Source organism: Dermacentor variabilis, chromosome 1 (assembly GCF_050947875.1).
Source record: "Dermacentor variabilis isolate Ectoservices chromosome 1, ASM5094787v1, whole genome shotgun sequence".
Classification (NCBI taxonomy): Eukaryota; Metazoa; Arthropoda; class Arachnida; order Ixodida; family Ixodidae; genus Dermacentor; species Dermacentor variabilis.
Window position 1 is genome coordinate 214,441,951 of NC_134568.1, and position 9,745 is coordinate 214,451,695.

The window sequence follows — 9,745 nt, forward strand, 5'->3', positions numbered from 1 at the left end:
AACAACGAATGCTTTCGTCGTGACGGAAAGAAGCGGTGCTTTGTAGAAGGATGCGATAGGATGCGGCACCCCGCACGGTCGGTGTTCGCTTCATCGTTTTCCTTGCTAAACAGGCGATCTCGAGTTCAACCGCTCAGCTAAGCGAATGTGCAGTTACCAGGGCCTAGTGGAGAGCCTAATCACGTCGAGTTCTGGGACATATTAAGTATACTGCACTAATCGTGCCATTGACTACAAAACGTGACGTAATTTTTCTTCTTTCATTTTCTTTCTTTTTTTGGCGTTGCTAATGACGCCGAATGCAACATTCCTGACGAGTCATCAATGTGTGAACAACACACATCCAACTCTGAAACTTCGCATTTGTGGTCTTTGACGCTTGACGCTTTCAAGCTTTGACGCTTGACAAGCGCACGATTTCTTGTTTGACCCCATGTACTTTCACTTGTTCCAATTGCGTTCCATGCAGTGTAAATTACCCATTTGACGTCGCATGGATGGCGCGAATATATATATATATATATATATATATATATATATATATATATATATATATATATATATATATATATATATATATATGTGTGTGTGTGTGTGTGTGTGTGTGTGTGTGTGTGTGTGTGTGTGTGTGTGTGTGTGTGTGTGTGTGTGTGTGTGTGTGTGTGTGTTGCACATATACGCACGAAAATACTAGAGCTGCGAATTCGAACACGGAAAAGAAATACAAGATAGTGGAAGGTATATGGATATATTTATCGACATCATCGTCAAAGAAGTACAAATTTCAAGATTTCCTAAAATAAATAAGCTATTATAGCACAAAATACACACAAAGTGCCTAATTTGGCCACACACGAAGCGTAGCGGACCACATCTGGGTGTGTACCGCCCAAGTGTCTGCAGATCAATCTCTACTCATGTGGCCTTCCTCGCCACACCAGAGGCATCCTCGTCGTCCTCCATTGTCAGCAGTGGCACAATCCCGGCTCATGTGCCCTTCTTGGTTGCACTTGACGTAGGTTCGGCCGGTGGTGCTTCTCGCTGATCTGCCACGCTCCCAGTGGTCGACGCCCCCGCAGGTGGAAGTGAGCTCCCCCTTCTGTGGGGTTGCCTCACCCCAGCAGTCCGCTCCAGCCGCCAAGGCGCCTCCGTTGTGAAGGTTCTCGTTCCATGTAGATCCCATGGCGCCCCAACCTGCGCCTTTATAGTCGCCATTGTCAGAGCAACCATCGGCACAGCACCCGAGCAGGAGAGAGCAGAAATTGTGATGGTAACGCAGGCCGATCTGGTGCCTGAAAACTTACCACAAGGCCGCCGGGAGGTTGCTGCTTCCGTTACTATACTCTGGCTCCGCGTCCACGGCCTAGCCCAAAGAAAGCGGCCGTGAAACTACTCGGGACTTCAGCCGCGATCAAACGTTCTTCACAACAAAGTCTTCTTCTTCTTCTTTCCCTACTTGCGAACACTACTTGCTTCTATGACTGCTCAACTTTCTCCTACAGGGATTCCAATGATAGCCTCTAGAGTTGTGTAAATGTGTGGGCTTTTGCTGGCCATTTTCGGTGTTCATGTTTCTGAAGCTGATAGTCAACGCTATTGGAATCGTATGTGGCGTCTAAAAGTTACATTGTGCATCAAATTCTTCACTTTCCTGAGCAACGACGAAGAAGAAGAAACCTGAGACGAGCGGGAGCTGCAATTGCGTGAAAAATAGAAAGTAAAGCAGTCCGTGCAAGAGAGAAGCAAAGCACAACGCGAAAATATCTCAGCACGAGGCACGTGTTGCCTTCACGCGGTTAACGAACGCGGCAAAAGGCGGTGCAGGCCCTCAAATCAGGCGAAAACAAAGTGTGCGAGATGCAGTTGGCGTCGCATATCATCCACGTATAATTTATGGCGTGTATCACGAAACAAAAATGCGCGTTAGTTCAATACTGTTGTGATGATGTTATCAACTAAAGTGGTGAATGAGCGAGCTTTTGTAAAGAAATTGCCAGGCTTCGTTGACTCCCTGATTCACTTCAATGAATTACTGGAATTACTAGAATTACACTTCAAGAAATTACTTCTAGCAGCAACGTGAGCCCCGACTTGTGGATGCGTCCATGGAATTTAATGGGCGATCTACATAGAGAGGAAGCCGCGGTAATCGTATAAATCGTTGAAAGGACTCCAGCTCCACATGAATTCTTAGAAATCACTAGATAATGCTAATAGCCACTGTGAATTGTTAGAAGGCGAACTTTTAGGTGTGACTCAAACGTAATTCTAGCCCTTCAGCTGGATTATTCAGAGATGTGGGCGTTGCTTGCAAGAGAGATCGAAGCACATATTCAACTAATTAAGAAAAAGTTACGAATTTGCTCTCTTATGCACAGACGCACAACAGTAACTGAACGCTCATGTATTTCATCCCAACCTTTTGGAGATAATATGTAGAGACTGGTGTCCTAGAAAGTCATATGAAATGGATGCGTCTTGCGATCTCACCGGGTACAATTCGGAAATTGCAATACGTGCCTCAAAGTAATTAATTATGAAGTTAATTGTATATATATATATATATATATATATTGCCACGACGCCATCTGTGCCCAACCACGCTGACGACGAGAACGACGACCTCGTGTGTGCAAGCGAGCGTGCTAGAGAAGAAGAAGCTAAAACTGAACGCTTGTGCTAATTGTCTAGATTAAAATAACGCTCTCTGCTCTTGTCTCAAGTGAGCCGTGACACTGGTGGAGGTGCTGGGTATCGCATCATCGCCTAATGATAGGGACGACTCCTGCGAGTAGCCCTGCGTCCAGCCCTTCAAGACATCAACCACGCGTCGAGACACCTGTGCACCGTGCAAGCCGCCGCCTGCAAGGTCTGTGCCCGGAATTTGGTCTCTTGCAACGAACTTCGTCAGCGACCTCAACGACTCAGGAAATGGCGATTGCAAGCCCAACACAGGTGACTATCCAAAACCATCTAGTCCCCTCAAGCTTCCACGGTGACACGTACGAAGACGCCGAAGACTGGCTGGACCAGTACGAACGCGTAGCTAAGGTCAATCAGTGGCGTCCGGACCAGAAGCTTTCCATTGTGTACTTCGCTCTTGAAGGTAGCGCAAGGACGTGGTTCCAAAACCGCGAGGCACATTTGACAACGTGGGACGAATTTTGCCGTCGGCTACTTGACACCTTCGGAAGCACTGATCGCCGAGATAATGCACAACGACTTCTCGAGTTGCGAATTCAGAAGCCCAATGAAAGTGTCTCCATGTTTGCCGAGGACATGTCTCGTTTGTTTCGTCGCGCGGATCCCAACATGCCGGATTCGAAGAAGCTCAGCCATCTCATGCGCGGCGTCAAAGAACAGCTATTCGCTGGTCTCGTGCGGAACCCGCCTACAACAGTGGAAGAATTCATTAAGGAAGCCACAGCAATCGAGCGGGCGCTCCAGCAGCGTTGTCGGCAATACGAACGCCTGACTAACGATGCGCCTGCAGGAGCCGCAGTACTCACAGTGACAGACGAAACCTCGCTGCGTCAACTGATAAGAGACATTGTGCGCGAGGAGATTGCGAAGCAAACTGTGACACCGAAGGAGTTTACTGTTGCTTCGGTCGCTGAAGTTGTTCGCCAAGAAATTCGGCAAGCATTAGCACCTCCTGAGCCGCTCCCTGAACCGAGTCCCGAGACGCGCTTCGAGCCACGCGCATATAGCTACGCAGACGCTGTCCGTCGCCCGCTTTCTACCATGCCGGTACAGCAGTACCACCAGCGGCCACCTATTGCTGCCTGGATACAGAGGGAGCATTTCAGGCGACCCCAGCCTCGCAGGACCGACGTATGGCGCACTGCTGATCGCCGACCATTGTGTTTTCACTGTGGCGAACCAGGGCACATTTATCATTTTTGCCCTCATCGCCAGCGTGGCATCCAGGACATGTCACCTGCCACTCCGCGCCAGTTTCCAGAGAGACATCCACGCTTCGACGACAGTGTCAGTCAGGAACAAGGCAGCTCAGCTAATCTGCGGTCGCGCTCGCCGTCTCCATTACGTTATTCTTCGCCGAACCGTCGCAGTTTCGCCGACGTTGTACGAGGCCGCTCTCCAAGCCCACGGCGGGGAAACTGAAATCAGCGACCTCCGGGGGGAAGGTTGCAAGTCGTCGAACCGCCGAAAATCCCCCATTATTACTGAGAAACGAGCAGAGCAACCCGGAGAAACGGGACGCCGACGAATTTGTAAGTGCCGACCTACTCTTAACAATTGATGGGCACGACGTGACAGCTTTAGTTGATACTGGTGCAGACTTTTCGATAATGAGTGAGCAGTTGGCAGACCGGCTTAAGAAAGTCAGAATGCAATGGACGGGCCCTTATATTCGAAATGCCGGGGGCCAGATAATGGTACCTACAGGAAAATGTACTGCACGGCTCCAGATAGGAAATACAGCTTTTGTCGCCACTTTTATGATTTTAAAAGAGTGCTGCAGATCACTCATCCTTGGAATGGACTTCTTGCGGGAGTACGGCGCCGTGGTTAACATACGGGACGGCGAGATAACCTTGACAACTAGTACAGACACGAGCCAAGACGAAGAGCGCCGACGTATATCGTTACGTGTCGCCGACGACGACGTCTGCATACCACCACTATCATGCAGTCTTGTCTCCGTAAGTTGCGGAGAACAGTTTGACAAGGACGGTGTAGCCGAACAACTAACTGCACTTCTGTTCCATCAAGGTATTGCCATCGCTCGGGGTATCGTCAGCCTAATCGGTGGTCGCACAGAGGTACTACTGACAAATTTTACCAATGAACGCCGGCACATCAGTAAAGGCACGGCTGTGGCGTACTTTGACGAAATTGACCAAGTCCAACACTGCTTTGCTGTAAAAGAGGAATCAACCACCGATACGATGCCATCTACACCCGTCGTCGACGTTGACCCAGGTTTAGCGCCGCAACAGAAACAAGGGCTCAGAGAACTGATTGACCATTTTAAAGACTGCTTCTCTACAACGTCCCGAGTGCGTCAAACACCACTGACGAAACACCGCATCATTACGGAGGAAACAGCAATACCCATCCGACAGCATCCGTATCGCGTGGCTGAGAAAGAGCGTGAAGCAATACAGCAGCAAGTCAAGAAAATGCTGGACGATGATGTTATCCAGCCGTCGAAAAGCCCTTGGGCATCGCCCGTGGTACTCGTTAAGAAGAAGGATGGCAGCCTGAGGTTTTGTATCGACTATCGCAAGCTCAATCGGGTTACGAAAAAAGATGTGTATCCCTTACCACGCATCGACGATTCCCTCGACAGGCTGCGGCATGCACATTACTTCTCATCGATGGACTTAAAAAGTGGATACTGGCAAATAGAGGTCGATGAGCAGGATCGCGAAAAGACTGCGTTTGTGACGCCTGATGGGCTCTATGAATTCAAAGTTCTTCTTTTTGGTTTGTGCTCCGCCCCAGCCACGTTCCAAAGACTAATGGATACTGTTCTCTCAGACCTTAAGTGGAAGACTTGCTTAGTGTACCTAGACGATGTGATTGTTTATTCTGCCACATTTGATGAACATCTCAGTCGGCTCCGGTCAGTTCTTCAAGCCATACGGTCCGCTGGGCTTACCTTAAAACCTGAAAAGTGCCACTTTGGCTATCAAGAACTACAGTTTTTGGGCCCCATTGTAAGTCACACAGGCGTCAGACCTGATCCTGAGAAAATCGCAGCCGTCGCAAAGTTTTCAAGGCCTACGGACAAGAAGGCAGTCAGACGCTTCCTGGGCCTATGCTCATATTACCGGCGATTTATTGCGGGTTTTGCACGCATCGCCTCACCGCTCACCTGCCTAACCAGAGAAGATGTCACGTTTATGTGGGGCGAGGAACAGGAGGCTGCATTTAACGAGTTGCGGCACCGTCTACAAACTCCGCCTGTTCTTGCCCATTTTGACGTGGATGCGCCGACAATGATCCACACCGACGCCAGCAATGTGGGTCTAGGTGCCGTCCTTGTTCAGCGGCAAGACGGCGCTGAGCGAGTCATCGCTTACGCGAGTAGAACACTGTCGCGAGCCGAATCGAACTACTCCACCACAGAGAAGGAATGCTTGGCTGTAGTATGGGCCGTTACCAAGTTCCGCCCGTACATATATGGCCGCCCATTTCAAGTCATAAGTGACCATCATTCTCTCTGTTGGTTGACCAACATGAAAGATCCATCTGCACGTTTGGCACGCTGGAGCCTACGGCTTCAAGAGTACGACATGACAGTGGTCTATAAATCGGGCAGACAGCACTTAGACGCTGACTGCCTTTCCAGATCACCGATCGAGTCGTCAGGCCGAGATGATGACGAATCCGCAGGCTTTTTAGGAGTTGTTGGTGCAGCTACCATCTCTCAACAACAGCAAGATGACCACGAGCTCGCTTCACTAATTGATTTCTTAGAAGGCCGCATCACAAACAAGCCCAGATTGTTCTCAAGGAACTTGTCATCATTCTGCATACGAAACAGTGTTCTTTTTAAGAGGAACTTCTCTTCAACAGGGAAGAGATATCTACTGGTTATCCCTAAAACTCTCCGCAGTGAAATCTTGCAGGCCTGTCACGATGAAGCTACGTCGGGCCACCTAGGCTACACAAGAACATTAGCACGGATCAAAGAGAAATACTACTGGCCACGGCTAGCAACACACGTGAAGCACTACGTTCGAACGTGCCTTGACTGTCAGCGACGAAAAGTGCCACCTACGAAACCTGCCGGACTATTACATCCCGTTCAAGTGCCGGAAACACCGTTTGCACAAATTGGGATGGACCTTTTGGGCCCATTCCCAATATCAACTGCAGGAAATAAGTGGATCATAGTTGCGACAGATTACCTTACGCGTTATGCAGAAACCAAAGCACTTCCGAGCAGCACAGCAGCCGAAGCCGCGCAGTTCTTCATCGAAAACGTCGTCCTTAGGCACGGTGCTCCAGCGGTCATCGTAACCGACAGGGGAACCACATTCACGGCTGAACTTTTGCGAACTGTACTCACGCTCAGTGGCACAGCACACAGAAGGACGACAGCTTATCACCCGCAAAGCAATGGACTTACGGAGCGCCTCAACAAGACTCTCGCAGACATGTTGTGCATGTATGTCGATGTGGAACACAAGAACTGGGACCAAATATTACCATACGTAACGTTTGCTTACAATACGGCTCGGCAAGAAACAACAAGAATGACGCCATTCAGTCTCCTCCACGGTCGAGAAGTGACTACAATGCTGGATGCTATGCTTCCTCATGATTCCAGCGATTCCGCGAATAACGCCGCAGATTTTACAGAGCGCGCCGAAGAAGCAAGACAGCTCGCACGCGTTCGCATAACTAGCCAGCAAGACCGTGATGCGCGACGTTACAATCAACGCCATCGATGCGTCGTTTACCAGCCCGGCCAAAGAGTCTGGATTTGGGCTCCAGTACGCCGCCGAGGCCTCGCGGAGAAACTTCTGCGCCGATACTTCGGACCGTACAAGGTTCTACGACGCCTTAGCGACGTCAACTATGAAGTCATTCCTGACAGCCAATCCTGCTCGAGGCGCCGTCAGGACCTGCCTGAGACTGTGCACGTGGTGCGCATGAAACCTTATTTGGCTGAATGACATGGACACTTGCTGGTGGGCTGGACACCGGGTGCTACCCGCCAAGCATCGGGACGATGCTCCTTCTGAAGGGGGGCAAATGCCACGACGCCATCTGTGCCCAACCACGCTGACGACGAGAACGACGACCTCGTGTGTGCAAGCGAGCGTGCTAGAGAAGAAGAAGCTAAAACTGAACGCTTGTTCTAATTGTCTAGATTAAAATAACGCTCTCTGCTCTTGTCTCAAGTGAGCCGTGACAATATATATATATATATATATATATATATATATATATATATATATATATATATATATATATATATATATATATATATATATATATATATATATATATATATATATGTGTGTGTGTGTGTGTGTGTGTGTGTGTGTGTGTGTGTGTGTGTGTGTGTGTGTGTGTGTGTGTGTGTGTGTGTGTGTGCCGAGAGGTAGAGAGAGAGAAAGAGCAACGTTCATATCGTATCCATTCGAACGTGGCCGTAGATCAGGCACTCTGCTTACCATATACGAATATTCGAATATTCAATACTACCGTATTTACTGGACTCTAAGCACCCCTTTTTTTCACGATCGCGATGCCCAAAGTGAGGGGGGGTGCTTAGATTCGAAAATCTAGAATAACCCCCCCCCCCCTTTCTCTTTTCGCTGCGACATCACGACGAGACGGGTGCGAGAAATAACATATTATTTTGCAAACATTCAAAAGAAAAATCAGTGCAGACAGTGAACCAACCGCTTGTGTAGGATTCTCAGTCACTATCACTGCCACTCGAGTTCGTCACACCGCTTGAACCGCTGCTCTCGGTATCCCGCAGCAGGTTGTCTTCCGTTCCGTCGAAGTTGTTTGTGATCGAGCACTTCTTAAACCATTTGACCACAACGTCCACTTGGACCCTCTTCCACGTGTCCGAAATCCACTTTGCGATGGTTGATGGGGACGCTTTCTACAGCTTTCCCGTCGGCGTCTTCTTCCGGTCAGGGTTTCGCATCCACTCTTCGTACTCCTGTCGGAGATTGGCTTTGAAGGGCTTGTTGACTGAAACGTCGAGGGGTTGCAGCACTGGCGTCATGCCACCCAGAATCACAACCAAGTCGCTATTGATGTTCCGAAGCTTTGTCTTTAACTCCGGGGTCAGATGGCCGCGAAACGCGTCCCACGGAAGCATCGACCGCGTGCCTGCAGGTCCGTCGAGCAATGATTCCAGAGTGAGCAAGCTTGTTTGGCGGCCTTGGCTACGCGCTCTTCCTAACAAATAGGGGGGTGCTTAGATTCGCATGCAAACTTTTTTCTAAACTTTTTCGCGAAAATAGAGGGGGGGGGGGGCGCTTAGAATCGGGGGGTGCTTAGAATCGCGAAAATACGGTAGTCGAATAGTCCTTGCTACTGCTTCAGCCTACTTCAGTACTATTTCATTCGTATTCGAATCGAGAAATTACTCTTCTTAGTTGTCGAATATTCGTTTCTGTTCGAACGTAAGAAATAAGAATACTTTTTGGAGTCTGAAGGCAGAGGATCCATGTGAGTGAGGATTGTTCCGATTGGTGCTATGGTATATAGGTGAACCACGGCGATAGCCACTGCGGTATTTGAGCGAACACACGGGGCAAATAACATCTGCCCACACTTTTCATTCAACACGAATTTCTCACTTTTAATAATAATAATATTTGGGGTTTTACGTGCCCAAACCACTTTCTGATTATGAAGCACGCCGTAGTGGAGGACTCCGGAAATTTCGACCACCTGGGGTTCTTTAACGTGCACCTAAATCTAAGCACACGGGTGTTTTCGCATTTCGCCCCCATCGAAATGCGGCCGCCGTGGCCGGGATTCGATCCCGCGACCTCGTGCTCAGCAGCCCAACACCATAGCCACTGAGCAACCACGGCGGGTAGTTTCTCACTTTTTGCAGCCTAATTTTCAAACTTGTCTAAATTTAGGCAAATAAATGTATTATTCGGCCAGTATCAGCATAGTTGCATCCCTTTAAAACAATACGCGGTGTGGCGTCTGCTCACTTCTTTCCTTCAGTGAACGCAGCACTCACGCGCATCTGTGGACGTGTTCTTCCACTGTTTTATTACTA

General features: G+C 49.1%; 1 long non-coding RNA gene across 1 annotated transcript; it reads right to left on the reverse strand.

Annotated features, from left to right (window-relative positions):
- Positions 1 to 732: 732 nt before the first annotated feature.
- LOC142572869 (uncharacterized) lies at positions 733 to 1,449 on the reverse strand. Its single transcript, XR_012826150.1, has 2 exons — positions 1,305 to 1,449; positions 733 to 1,200 (listed from the first exon to the last, which is right to left on the reverse strand). It is a non-coding gene; the product is annotated as an uncharacterized LOC142572869 (long non-coding RNA).
- Positions 1,450 to 9,745: the final 8,296 nt, after the last annotated feature.